Here is a 15,455-nt window from a genome sequence, read left to right as displayed (position 1 = left end):
TGTTTGTTGAGATAGGCCTGCTATAAACTTCCCTCTCAGGACTGCTTTCATTGCATCCCATAGGTTTTGGATTGTTCTGTTTTCATTGTCATTAGTTTCCAGGATGTTTTTAATTTCTTCTTTGATCTCATTGGTAACCCAATCAATATTTAATAGCATGCTATTCAGCTTCCAGGTGTTTGAGTATTTTGGGTTGTTTTTATTGTACTTTATTTCTAATATTATGCCATCGTGGTCTGCGAAGACGCTTTTTATGATATCAATCTTCTTGAATTTGGGGATACTTTGCTTGTGACCCAATATATGGTCTATTTTTGAATATGTCTTATGAGCATTTGAGTAGAATGTATATTCCCTGGCTTTGGGGTGAAGTGTTCTGAAGATGTCTATTAAGTCCATCTGATCTAGTGAGTCATTTAGGATTGCTGTATCTTTGACCCTGTGATCCCACTTCTAGGAATATATCCCAAGAAACCGGAAACACCAATCAGAAAGGATATATGCACCCCTATGTTCATAGCAGCACAATTCACCATAGCTAAGATCTGGAAACAGCCTAAGTGTCCATCAGTAGATGAATGGATTAGAAAACTGTGGTACATCTACACGATGGAATACTATGCTGCTGTAAAAAGGAAGGAACTCTTACCATTTGCAACGTCATGGATGGAACTGGAGAGCATTATGCTAAGTGAAATAAGCCAGTCAATAGTACTTTGATTTTATGTTAATGTACTATGGCTGACTCTTTCCCCAAAAAATTGGAGAAAGGGGACCTGTGGTAACCTTAATATTAACATTTCAAATTCTTTTTATTGATAATATTGAAATGTAAGCCTGCATTCTAATAGTAAAAACGCATTATTCATAAGATGGACCTCTGATTTCCTGGGTCCAGATTCTTTTTAATAGCCCAAGGAAATTCAATTAACCCAAACTTCATAATCTAATTATATTCATTCTTTCAAATTAGTTCTCACTTCTATAATTTGTCCATTAAAAACTTGCTAAATTCCTATAACTGAACATCTTCGCAAATCCAAAGAAATATACTGTTTAAAATTATCTGTTTTCCACATGAATTTCAACTTCATACAACTCAGTATTTTTCCACTATGCTTTTGTTGGCTTATTGTCTCTCCTTTAGTTTATTACCATTGATTTGGTTAGTTATCATTCTAAATCACATTTCAAATTGTCACACACCCCAACTTCCCTATTAAAGCTTATTAACCTCTCTCTATTAATAATTGAATTAGATAATACTTCTATACAAAATGCAGATGTTTAAATGGTACATTCAGCATATTAGAATTTGAAAGGAGTACAGGGGTCAAGTCAGTCATCCTATATAATAAAAGTATAATATGCAAATCAACCAAATGGTGGAATGACCAGTTGGCAGGGGTGGGGCTGACGAGCAGGTGGTGTCAGGCCAGCCAAGGCGCATGCCAGCAGTCAGAGGGAGGGGACAGCAATGGGAGGCGGCAGTGGCAATGAGGTGATTGGGGGGGTGGGGCCGGCTGCTCACCAGCTTGTGCCATCCCCTGATTGGCTCACCGGTCACCTCCCAGGGAGCGGGCCTAAGCCATCAGTCAGACATCCCCTGAGGGCTCCTGGACTGTGAGAGGGCGAAGGCTGGGCTGAGGGACATCTTCAAGTGCAAGAATTTTTTTGCACCGGGCCTCTAGTCTCATATAAAAGAGGGAACAACACAACACAAAAACAGTGAAAAATTGTAAAAAATACCTGAGTAGAGTAACAATTATTGATAGCAGAGTAGATTAGGTCACGGGCTTTTAGGCATTTGTTCCAATATTCTCATGATGCAAACTACTATTTCTGGCACTATGGTCACTCATGCCACCTCTACTACACTTGCTAGTACTATTACCAACATTATAATTTAGAACTATGTTTTACACTTAAAAATATTTTTAATATATTATTGGTTTCTCAAAAGTGTTCCTGCCGAAACCGGTTTGGCTCAGTGGATAGAGCGTCGGCCTGCGGACCGAAAGGTCCTGGGTTCGATTCCGGTCAAGGGCATGTACCTGGGTTGCGGGCACATCCCTAGTAGGAGATGTGCAGGAGGCAGCTGATCGATGTTTCTCTCTCATCGATGTTTCTAACTATCTATCTCTCTCCCTTCCTCTCTGTAAAAAATCAATAAAATAAAAAAATAAAAATGTGTTCCAGATCATTATTTTAAATCATTATTTATCAGGTAAATTTTCATTATAGTAAAATACAGGCAATTAAACTTAGAAACCAGATATCAAGAAAATATTTAATCTGATATGGAAAGTGTTCTGATCAAAAAGTTCAGGAGCACTGAAAGATCAATACATCATTAAAGAAGATCATAAAGATATATAATTCTTATTTTTTGATAGTTTAATATAATTTATTTTCTTCAGTGTTAGATTTGTCCACATGCTAATTTCAGGTCAGACATTTGATGAACATAATTAAAATTAATTTTGGATAGCTTAATATCATTTTCTTAAAAAATCACAAAAGCACTAAACACTTCATCATTTCTGTATGAATCTCTATCATTTTGTATATTCCAAATGTTTTACTTTGTAAGTCTTTTTATTTTCCTTTTTCTATTATAGTACTGTACTCTGTGGATATGACCATTTTCTTTTCCAGTTACCAATATGGTTGACATTTCCAAAGTGAAAGAGAAGGAATCCAATATAATTTTATAAGACATTGTGTTTCAGTTGAAAGTACATGATTAGAAGTTAACAGAACTGAAGCCTGATTTTACAAAGACCCTTATATTAACATTAAACACCTGTGTGTCTCAATGTGATAATCTATAAATTTGAAAACTGTAAAAGCTTTAACTCAAAGGGATGACTAAAAGGTAAGTTGAAGACAATAACAGCCACCATGGGGTAAATCACGTAAGCAAGTCAAGATCTAATGAAATGGAGAACAAGGCACTGATATGGGAAAGAAAAGGAGGACTTTGAATTAAGTGGGGGGCTTTGCTACGAAAACAAAAATATTTATTGAAGTTATAGTTTATCTTATGCCCCTCTCAGATCTAAGATATGAATCAATATGAAGTGCCATCTGCAGGAAATGAGGTCTTGAAAGACTTCATGAAGTCTTCTGCTTCTCATTGCTGTTTTCCATGCTACGATAAGAAAACTAAGAAAATAATAGAAGTTTCAATAAAATAAATTTATTTTTTGTGTTAAGACAATATATAAGATTTTCAATTATGAGCCAATCCTCTTTTGTATTCATTTGAGTACAAGGTAGGCTTACATTAGTTCCAAATTAAGCAGGGTTAAAAGATAATTTTTTATTGTTGTTAATCCTCACCTAAGGATATTTTCCTACTGATTTTTAGAAGGAGTGGAAAGGATGGGGAGAGACAGAGAGAGAGAGAAATATCCTCAACCAGGGCCAGGGATAAAGCCTGTAACTGAGGTACATGCCATGCCCTTGACCGGAATCAGACCCGGGACCCTTCAGTCCATGGTATGAAACTCTATCCACTGAGATAAACCAGCTAGGATCTAAACGTAATTTTTAAAAGCTAATAGAATATAAGTGCTAGAAATGGGAAATGCCTTTGTGCGACTTTGAGGTAGAAAAGAAAATTTTGCAGCCTTTTTTAAACTGACTGCCACAAATAAAATATCAGTTAAAAATATTCATTTTAACCTTACTGACATTTAGATGATTAAGGACATTTCAAATGACATTCAGAGTAGTAAATGAGAGACTGGTATTTAACAATTTAATATATATTCAGATGAGAATTATAATGGGAGAGAAATTTATAACAGGGTATATCTAATAGCTCAAGAATCATTGGTAGATTATTATCTACCAATGTGGGATTATAAAGGGACAAATAAAATTCTTTAGGTGAGTTCTGATTACACTCTTCTACTTTCAATAAATTTTCTATGATGTCCAAGAAAGTTAACTATGCTAACCTTTTCAAAGTTAGAGAATTATAACTTATCGTGAACTTAACCAACTTTCTAGATAATTTTGAGGGTTCTCTGTAGTTTTTCAATAAGTATGGATATGTCACCTACATAAGACCAGATGTCCATTATCTTTTCTCTTTACACACGTCAGGATTTTGTTGTTGTTGTTGTTGTGGCTGTTGTTTGGGTTTGTGTGTGTTGTGTGTGCCCTAGTGCTGCATATTAAAATTGAAATTACCAGGATGCAACATAGTGAAATGACCATGTTCTTTCTATTGTTATTTTTTACATTGTCTCTTCTCTTTTTATATCACCTAATATAATATAGGCCATTGAGTATGAAACAGGTTTGCTAAATCTTCAAGCTCTAATCCTATTCTTCTACAGAATAAAGAATGTGACACCTAGATATTTAAATTGCTTGGCTATTTTTAAATGTCTTGATCTAGTTGATATTATTAAACATTCCATCCAACAACAGAGTACACATTCTTCTCAAAAATAAATAAAACATGCACCAAGATATGCCACACTCTTGGACCAAATAAATGCAATATATTTAAAATGATAGACATAAAATAAAATATGTTTAAGATTGTGTGGAATTTAAACTAGAAATAAATAATGAAAATGAAACAGGACAACATCTATATATTTAGCATTTGAGCAGCTCACTTCTAAATAACACATAGGTCTAAAACAGACCCTCGAGAAAAATTAAGGATGAATGAAGACAGAGTTCTTTTTCATGAACTGAAACACTCGCTATTATTAAGATGTCAATTTTTCCAAATTTGATCTATAGTCAATGTAATTCTAATCTAAATCCCAGCAGGTAATTTTGTCAATATTGACAAACTGATTTTAATGTTTGTATGAAAATCCAGAAGATAAATAGTCAACATGATATTAAAGAAGAACAAAGTTGAAGAAGTAACATTACAAAATTTGAAAACTTATTATAAGGCTACAGTAATTAAGACAGTGTGTTATTGGTAAAAAAAAAAAAAAAAAAGACATGTAGATCAACAAAACTGCCACTCCCCAACTCAAGGTTTATTATAAAACTACAGTAAAGAAGATGGTGTAGTATTGTGAAAGAATATGTATATAGATAAATAGAACAAAAGAGACAGCCCAGAAATAGATCCACACAATTATGACAACTGATTTTGGCAAAGAAGCAAAGGCAATTTTATGGAGAAACTGTACTCTTTTCAACAAAGGATGCTGAAGAAAATGAGTATAACAGACAATGTGAAGATAACAACAAACCACAACTTGGAGAAAATACTTGAAAAACCCATTATCTGACAAAGAACTTGTATCCAAAATACACAAAGAAATCCTGCATCTCAACAGTAAAAAAACAAACAATCCTTTGGAAAAAATGGGCAAAATATCTGAACAGACAGCCCATTAAGGAGGATATACAGTTGAAAACTCATTTATTATGAGGAAATGGCATTTATTATGAGGAAATTAAAAAATGTTACACTTATTAAACTGTCTAAAACAACAGACAATGACTAAAATCACAAAAACTGACAGAACCACATGCTGGTGAGGATGCAGACCAACGGAAACTCTCACTCCTGATAAGACTGTATAGCCACTTTGAAAGACAATTTGGCACGTTCTTACAAAACTAAATATAATCTCACTCTGAAATCCAAAAATCACATTCCTAGGCGTTTATTTATCCAACTACTTTGAAAACATATGTTCACAATAAAACCTACATAACATTTTTTATAGCAGCTTTATTTATAATTTCCTCAAGATGTCCTTCAGTAAATACATGGATAACTTAACTGCAGAAATCCATAAAATGAAATATCATTCAGCATTAGAAAATAAGCTATCAAGCCATAAAATGATGTGGAGAAACTTTAATACATATTGCTAAGTAAAATTATTCAATCTGAAAAGTCAACGCACCATATTAACTCTGCACTTTAGTTCAGAATATATCAATATTAATTTATAACAATAAATTAAAGGAGAGGAAGCAAGGGGAGAAGGAGGGAAAGGAAAGGTAAGGTAAAGAAAGGAAAGTAGACACAAGTCAAATTTCCACACAAAGTATACCTGAGTAATACAGGGTTGCAAGAGTGGCACAAATTTAGGGGGTACAAACATTGCAAACTAGAAACCATGGTAGAGTAAAAAGAAATCTATACTAATAAAAGGGTAATATGCTAGTTAGACTGGGAGACCTTCCGGATGTCCTTCCGGAAAAAGCCATGGTGGCGGGGCTGAGGCAGAGGTGATTAGGGGTGATCAGACTGGCAGAGGTGGGGGGGCAGTTGGGGGCATCTAAACTGTCAGTCGAACATCCCCCGAGGGGTCCCAGTTTGGAGAAGGTGCAGCCCACCCCCCCCCCCCCTCCGTGCACAAATTTCATGCACTGGGCCACTAGTGTGGAATAATATTCATTAAGGTTTCCAAATTTAAAAGTTATATACAGTTTTGATTCCAGGCTACCCTGGAGGTTTAATTTTTATCTTTTTAGTATTAATTAGCAGTAGCTTTGAAAATAAAACTATTGATTTTTCTGGCACATTCTAAAGCTCAGATAATTTGGAAAAAGTTTTAAAAGGTTTGCACTTCCTTTTTATTTTTAGGAAGCTCACAGAATTTTTTTTTTTTTTTTTTTTGACAACTGCCAGAGTCTCTACTGTTTTGTCAAGCAAAGTGATAGTTAATAACCTACGCCAGGACAGGGCTGACCTGGCAGCTACATTGAATACTTTCTTCTGTATTTATTTTAATTGATGAATAAGTTGAGGCCTGATATACATTTAGTGTGCTTTTCTCTTACATATTGCAGAACAAATAAAGCATAGACTTGACAAGAGAACTTTTTTTTTGTTATACAGCCAAAATGAAATCATCAACCATCCTGAATTAGCCTCTCCTAAATTTCTTCTCCTTCAGATTCATTCTTAGCAATAGTTTTCTGAAAACTTAAAAATAGAGTAATCAAACCACCTTTTATGGCTAAGGAAATTAAGACACTGGGAGATTACAATGATATTCTAGTTAGTAAAAAACTGATAGACAACAGTACAGGTTTACCTGTTCCCAGTATATTTGGCCAGTAATGCCGCTCAAATAAACCTCAGCAAAAATATCTTAGTAACCCCAACTTGTATCATGATGAGTAAGAAAAGATATTCTGTGTTAAATGTATGTTAATAACCTTATGAATGGAATTAAACAATGTATCACTGAATTTGTTTTCTTAACCTGTTTGCCATCATATTAAGCCTTGATAAAATGCAAGGATTTCACTTCTTATTTCTATTTATGAGGAACTTGTAGACATTTGTGCAATTTAAACTTACAAATATTAAACTTACCACTATGGAAGAATTGATCCATTAATGATAATAAAAAGTAAGATTATATTATGAACTATAAAATAACTATATTATTTTTTTTCTGTGCCTCTTACTAGATTACTAGAAATACTACTCTCAGCAAATCTTTTCTACTATTTTTGAGTTTGGAGCAATACAGTGGCCAATATCCTCCCATGTCCTTCTAACCAACAAAGCGTACAACAAATCAACAGATACATATGGAGTAAGACAAAGAAAAATAAGTATCTGGTAGCCTACTTGTTTTATTTTTGCTCTTTTCTTCCCATTATTACGTGCAATGTAGATATAAGTCAACCAATACATGCAATAGATGAGCTTTGCTCTCTGAAGATAAAGTCCATAATAAATTACTGATTTAATAAGGCAGAAGACATGAAGCATAATCAAAAGAGAAGATCTGCACATTGACCCTTATAATTACAGTGCAATTATAGTGGTGTTTTGTTCGAAATACTTAATCTATCAACATGTCAAGTTGCTGCACTAGAAGGCATATCATTAGTTTCTGATTCTTCTAAGTATTTCAAAGGTGCCCGGAAATGTGAAGCAACATGCCTTGGCAAGTTAAGTAATTGACAACACATTAGTGATAATATATTTTTCTTGGGGTAAAATACTAGTTTTTTTAAAAAGGAAAGTATGACCTTTTGCCCTAAAATATTTATTATTTCTCAAAAAGTGAAAATATGGCCCTGACTGGTTTGGCTCAGTGGATAGTGTCAGCCTGCGGACTAAAAGGTCCCAGGTTTAATTCCAGTCAAGGGCATGTACCTTGGTTGTGGGCACATCCTCAGTGGGGGGTTGGGGGGGGAGTGTGTGTGTGCAGGGGGCAGCTGTTCGATGTTTCTCTCTCATCGATGTTTCTAACTCTCTATCCCTCTCCCTTCCCCTCTGTAAAAAATCAATAAAATGTATTTTAAAAAATGAAAATATGCAAATTTGAAGATTTAAAATTCAAAAATGTTAAGGTTACCATGAGAAAATGACTAGTAGCCCAGCCTGTGTGGCTCAGTGGTTAAGTGTTGACCTATGAAGCAGGAGGTCACAATGCGATTCCTGGTCAGGGCACATGCCGGGTTGTGGGTTCCATCCCACAAAGGGGGAATGTGGGAGGCATCCGATTCATGATTCTCGCTCATCATTGATGCTGCTAGCTCTCCTTCCCTTCTCGCTGAAATCAATAGAACTATATGAAAAAAATGAAAATGCATAGAAGTTAGAAGATGGCAAATGGACCTTGGTGCGAATGAAAATTTGTGGAAAAGCCAATAGGATATTCAAGTCTTCCTCACCACACAGAGACGTGTGGACTTAATCTTTAATATGTGGGAATTACTGCCTCATTGACACAGTAGAGAAACATGGTCAAATTTGCCTTTGATATTAGTAAAAATTTTCCTTTGATATTGCTATGAAAACTGCTGGCTTTTATATTATAATGGAGCAAGATTGGTCATGAGAATTAATATAAAATGCAAGTGGAATTTTAATCGTTTAAGCTAGAGGATATACTTTTTCCTATTACACTATTTAAATGTTAAAATGAAACAGGATGCCTCGAAAAAGTATTGTGTTTAGACCTTGAGCAAGTTAACTATCCTCTGGTCTTTTATTTCCCATACACAAAATAGTTTTAAAATTGAAATTCCTGTCTCTCACCAATGATGAGAGGATAAAGAGTCATATTAGTAAAATGCACATATCAAATATGCTAAGTGTACCTATATCTAGTGTTGTTGTTGTTATTCTTGTTATTGATTATGCTGAACAGGCCAGCATTTAGGATTTAGAATCAGGTATAACGTTAAAAATATTTTTGTAGCAGTAAAAGCTCTCATACATTTGCCCTTGAATTATTTACATTTTTTTATTCTGAGTTCTCAGTTATCATATCATTTAGCATATTAGAATTTATCCAGTTTCTTGGTATTATGTTTTTAATGAATCTTTGCTTAGAACAGTCACAGAATTTATACTAAGAGACTTTCAAGGTGTCATATACTCCAATTTTATCAACCTTACTCCAAATCTCTTGAGTCTGACAAGTCAATGTTTGAGGTAAAAGTCAAGCACACTTGCTCACAATTAGACTGTTAACAGTATGCAAATGCGATGGCCTCATTCATATTTAGAGCTTCATCAGTAGTAAAAATAGAATTTTCTATGTCCATTGAAGAGATTGAGATTTAATAGAGGAGAAGACTGTATAACTTGGCAAAACCTATTGTATAATGACAGTATTAGTGTTTTCTTGCCTATATTGACTTTTTACTTATTAGAATTAAAAGCAGTAAAAATAGTAATCATTATAGCAATTTAATATAAAGTCCAAGATATACATTTTCATATAGCCTTACCTTCAAGAGATGCTTAGCAAAGATTTAATTTCATCATAAAATATTTTTATTTGTCCAAGATATAAAGGTAAGAACTAGAAAGGATATGTGGTATACTTATGGTCAATTGCAAATTACTATATTAAAATCAAATATTTAGCTCTTGCATATTAAGCTCCCTGGATAGTGCTAATTGATCTTTAAGATAAATCCAAAAACTATTTGAAGATTTTACTTTAAAATTCATAAAGAGACATTAGTAACGTGCTATTGCTTTCAAATTTCACTAGTCATATATCCTAGATGAAAAATATGCTCTAGAATAAAAGTTTCATCTTAATCTTCCTTGTTTTATATAAAAATAGAAGATAATCTTTCAAGCTTAAGGCTGACAAAAGAGAAAAATCAGAGGATTGGTTTAGAAATAGTTCAACATGATATGTTAGTGCAAGCCAAAAATTTACTACTGCCATATTAAAGCCCTATTCTAGGAGGGTTCTGATAGAATGACAAGAACATTTTTTCAGTCAAAAGAGCTTTGAGCAGCATTCTTGCTTGTCTACTTTCTGTGGAGAGATTGTCCTGAAATAAAGATATATAGAGTGTCATTGGAACCGGAGGTCAACCGAGTCCAGGGTTCATGCTACCTGTCACCAGCCAAAAAGCAGACAGTGATTGGATTATAAGCGAGCATTTAATAATATCAGATGATGGAAATCTGAGAAAGTGATGGATGGAAAAACCTAACATCCACCTTTCCCTCAAGCTTGTTAGCAGAGAGCTTACATAGGGAATCAGGGAAAAGGAATGTGGGTAAACAGTACAAGGGGTTTCTGGTGATTTGCTGTCCTGGGATTTGAGTCCCTATGGGAATCTTGGATCTTGGTGAAGGTATCATTACTGCTCCCCAGAACAGGATGCTCAGCGTTCTGAAACTGGGCAAGTGGTAATCGGGTGTGTGTCATCTTGGTGTTTCTGAAACCTGACCTGATCACCCTCAGCATTCTTGGTGGCCAAGGGTAGAAGTTCAGGGCTGAGCTAAAAGTCTCTTTGTTCTTGCCTGGTTGACTGAGAACTGCAAAAAATCTTAGCCAGAACATAAGGTTAAACGTATACAGTTGATTAATCAATTACATATTCTGTTAGTAAAAAGGGAAGTTAAGGTAGGAGAAAGGAAGAAAAGAGGGGGAAAACAAAAATCATATTTTTATTCAATCCTCATACCCCTATCACCATGGCAAGTTGATCAATGGCCCAGAAGTGTGGAATTAGGAAAATGAGAAACTCAAAGGCCTGGAAAAGAGGTGTGTAAATGAACTCACGGGAGTGTGTTTTCTGTGTGAAACTCTGTTTTATGTCATTACAGAGAGGATCTGCGTAGAGAAGGCACTAAGAAACTGGGCGGACAGGATAAGTTAAGCAATGGAGGTCTGAGAAATTCTGATCTCAGCCACACTAATGGAGTCAAGAACAAAGCCGCCATGGTGCCAACAATCGAGGTCAAAGTTGGGACCAAGCCATAACCAGTTTGGCTCAGTGGATAGAGCGTCGGCCTGCGGACTGAAGGGTCCCAGGTTTGATTCTGGTCAAGGGCATGTACCTTGGTTGCAGGCACATCCCCAGTCGGGGGTGTGCAGGAGGCAGCTGATTGATGTTTCTCTCTCATCGATGTTTCTAGCTCTCTATCCCTCCCCCTTCCTCTCTGTAAAAAATCAATAAAATATATTTTTTTTAAAAAGTTGGGACCAAAAGTATGCTCTCTTTCTTCCTGACGTAGATATAACGTCTCCCTCTGGTGAAAGTCTAATCCTCCAGCAATTGAGACCAAAGCTGAGCCCTTACTATAATGCCGTGGTGGGTAGAAAACATTTAGCCACTTGATGTCAAGTTGAATGCATTGGAACTCTTCTGCCCTGGGAAGGAAAATCATTTATCTTTACTAGGACTGACAGGAATCACAGACATGTATTTGCCTTCCCCGCTCATGGTGCCTCAGGCAGCATTACTATCAGATTGTTTCAGAATGCCTGATTTATAAGCATGGCATTTGATATCTAACATGTGTATAAAGGAGGTATGACATTCAGAACCATTGGTCCTATCCTATCCCCCACTGTCTTAAAACAGTCAGCCTCATAAAACATTGGGATCAAGTCAGATGCCAGCATGAGACTGACTGTCATTTGTGGATTCTGTCCCTCAAAATGTGGAAACAATGGTCAATGTAAATTGCTAAGTCCTAAACAGCTAGAAAGATGTTTCTAGAAATTGAAGGGTAGAAGTAGAATTGGCCTCTTTTACCATCATTCCTGTGACTCACAGATTTTGTGTCTCCTGTGCCCACAGCTTCAGGATATCTTGGTTTAGAGATCCTATTTCCTGGGTTGTGTGGTACCTTAACCAGAGGACAAATAAAGGATTCTGATGAACTTGAAACTCTGACTGCCACTTATTCTCATGACAATGACCATCAATCAAAGGCAATTTATACGATTTGGGGTAATTAAACTAATTATCATAAATATTTAGATTAGATACTATATTGGGGAAGTAGAATAAGTCTGAAACTTGGAAGATTCACTAAGCGTTCTCTTATTGATTCTATATCTGGTGATGAGAGAAAATTTTGAGTTGTGACTGATAAATTACATGGGAAGTCAAGGGTTTACATTCCTTAGAAAGGAAAGATTGGGCCATCTCACCAAGAGAAGCTGAAATATTATCTGAGAGTATGAGAAATAGAGAATGGGTGATGGAGATGAAGAAAACAGTTGTATTCCCAGAATCAACTGTGAAGAAAAAGCTTGTTCCTCACAATCTCATTGATATTGCTTTTTCAGAGATCAGAACCAACCTTCACCTGGGATAGTCAGGGCATAGTGGATTTAATGTGGAATATAAGAAGTTCTGAATATGACAAAGGAAGCACAGTATCAAATGTATTTTTTTTTGGCCTCATTTTATGTCTGTTTTCCGCTGCAACTGGTGAACAGCAGTGCAGGTCACAGGCCTCACTTAAGTCTGCGCTGCTGGTCTCTCCCATTTCCATCCCAAGGAATTTCTATATTTGTGAGGACTATAGAGCTGTAACTATAAAGGCAAAGTGAGAGATTTAAGGAAGTTCCTTTTTAGTGACTTTAATATTCACTGTGTAATAGAGGCTTAAAGAAATTGCATAGTGAATTTGAAGGGAGTGGTAAAAATTTAAACAGAATTATGAAGCATTCCTGAGGCCCCAGCTGAGGTTAGCAATCATGAACAATAATGGCCTCAATTAGTAGTGTTAACTACTTACTTCTAACAAGACTTGGCAGGAACTATTAGCTCATTGACAAATTCACTCACTTATTGACTCATTTATTTTCTAAAATATTTATTAAGAGCAACAATGTCAGGCGATAATGAATTCTTGCTTTATACAAAAAAACAGCTGTGTAATGTGGTTGGTCAATTGGTATGTATGACTTGAAAGCAGTGTGGTCAGCCAAGGAAATTAAATACATATATGTAATTCTACATTAAAATATATGAATATTATGAAATATATGACTATACAGGGTGGGACAAAAGTTGGTTTGTACAGCTCATTGTATGGAAGACAATACAATAATTAACAAATAATCACATAAGAATAAACTCTGTTTCATGTAGTCACAATTATAAACCTACTTTTTCCTTGCCCTATATATGAATATAAATGAATATATGTTTCATAAAACATATGATTATAACAAAATGCCAGAGAAATTCAGAGAGGTTAAAAAATTATAAATGGAAAGCTCTTCTAAAAGTAAATGTAAACGCTTTATTTACATTTTCAACATATCTTTTTTGTCTTTCAGATGGCTATGATCTGTTGCTTTTTCTTATATTTTAGCTCTTTCCTGCCAGTTGTTTTTCCATTTTGAATTTGCTCTTATCTTTTAAAACAGAAAAGAAATTGGTTTTTACCTACATTTTTCTTTTAGATATCAAACAGTAATGCATTATAGGAAAAAATAAAGAAATATTTACTAGGAGCAAGACACCAAAATACAGCATTTGTATATGCCAGTAAATGTGACCCTGGACATTCACCTCACTTAACCTAGTATGGGGATTTTGAACTAAGAAGTATCTAAATTTTTATAAATAAAAAAGAAATGACCTGGCTGGTGTGGCTCAGCGGTTGAGCATTGACCTATGAACTAGGAGATCACAGTTCAATTCCTGGTCAGAGCACATGCTCAGGTTGCAGGCTCCATCCCCAGTTTGGGGTATGCGGGATTCTCTCTCATCATTGATGTTTCTCTCTCTTTCTCTCTCTCTCTCTCTCACACACACTTCCTCCCTGAAATTAATAAAAATGTATAAAAAATAAAAAATGAACAAAAATTAAAGGCACCATAAGACCAATATATTTACACACACTGCTAATTTCAAAAATGTATTCACAATGTAAATCATAAGAGGAAATAAAAACATTCAGCATAATCTGTGACATAATTGTGACAATATCATTTAAAAAATATAGAAGTGGATGAGGGCAAAGTATGAATTAAAGATACAGACTCCACTGTTTGTTTATGTACCTATACTATGTAATCTTTATAAATTAAGTAAATTATATTTTATCATCCTACTTATTGTATCTATAAAATAAGGAAAATAATATTATTTTTATAATAATATTATTATTAATATTAATAATATAATATATATTATTATTAAGGACTGTTTGTTATGAGAACTATTCAAGGGAGAACCTTAGTCATGTCATGTGCTTCGACTCCACTCTGGCTGACAGCACCATAGAGCGCCATTTCTATTCTCCATAGAGTGCCATTTGGAAGTGTGGAAGAAAAACATTATTCTTGATTTTTAAAAATTAGGTACTGATCAGGTGCTATGTGAAACAAAACAGGACTAAATTATTAAAAACTACATAATGCTTTAGAGACCCCAGAATACTAATAACTCCATCCCATTTGTTTAGAATTCAGCGTGAAACTCGATAACCAAAAGGGACCAGCTGTATAAAAATATGGGTATTTAAATAATAAACCATATTAAAAATCAGAGTAGAAACGGTGCCTTAGGAAGGGTGGAAACAATTAGAACACGCTGTAAGAATGAGTCCTCACAAAGGATAAATGTATTATAGATCTCCGTAAGGATGCAGTAGTTTTTAATACTTAGGTTGATTAGTGGAAGAGAGACTAACGGTCGTGACACTGCATTTCCAATTACATTTATGGCTCTAGGAATAGGAATCTGTGAGCATCAAGAAGGCAAACTGGAGACAGTAAGTAAAAATTTTTTCTGCCCTGGGTGTAGTTCATTTAAACATGTCTTTGTCCCTACTAATTAGCAGACCTAATATAAGACTATAATAAAATCAATCAATACTAAAGAGTTTATTTCTCAAATTATGGAAAGTATTGGCAGATTGGCAGTTATAAAATAGTCATGGGTAATGTACAGCACAGGGAATACAGTGAATAATACTGAATAACTATGCATGGTGCCAGGTGGGTACTAGAAATATCAGGGGGAACACTTTGTAAACTACATGATTGTCTAACCACTATGCCATATGCCTGAAACTAATATAATATAATTGAATATAAACTGTAATTTGAAAAAAATATTGGCAGATCAGAGATGTCATATTACTAGGGAAATCAATAGAATCTTAGTGAAGTGAGTGAGGATGGTTCCATATAGCCATTCACCATGGCTATTTAGTCATCAATTGCTACATGGTTTTCTTAGTAAGCAAGCTT

General features: G+C 34.9%; 1 non-coding gene across 1 annotated transcript; it reads right to left on the bottom strand.

The window, feature by feature from the left end:
• Positions 1-2,412: 2,412 nt before the first annotated feature.
• On the bottom strand, positions 2,413-2,477 carry LOC132211624 (small nucleolar RNA SNORD78). The gene has a single exon (XR_009447524.1). It is a non-coding gene; the product is annotated as a small nucleolar RNA SNORD78 (small nucleolar RNA).
• Positions 2,478-15,455: the final 12,978 nt, after the last annotated feature.

The sequence above is a fragment of the Myotis daubentonii genome, chromosome 10 (genome assembly GCF_963259705.1).
Source record: "Myotis daubentonii chromosome 10, mMyoDau2.1, whole genome shotgun sequence".
NCBI classification, from domain to species: Eukaryota; Metazoa; Chordata; class Mammalia; order Chiroptera; family Vespertilionidae; genus Myotis; species Myotis daubentonii.
Note: the sequence above shows the minus strand (reverse complement) of the source record. Positions and strands in the feature narration are given on the sequence as shown.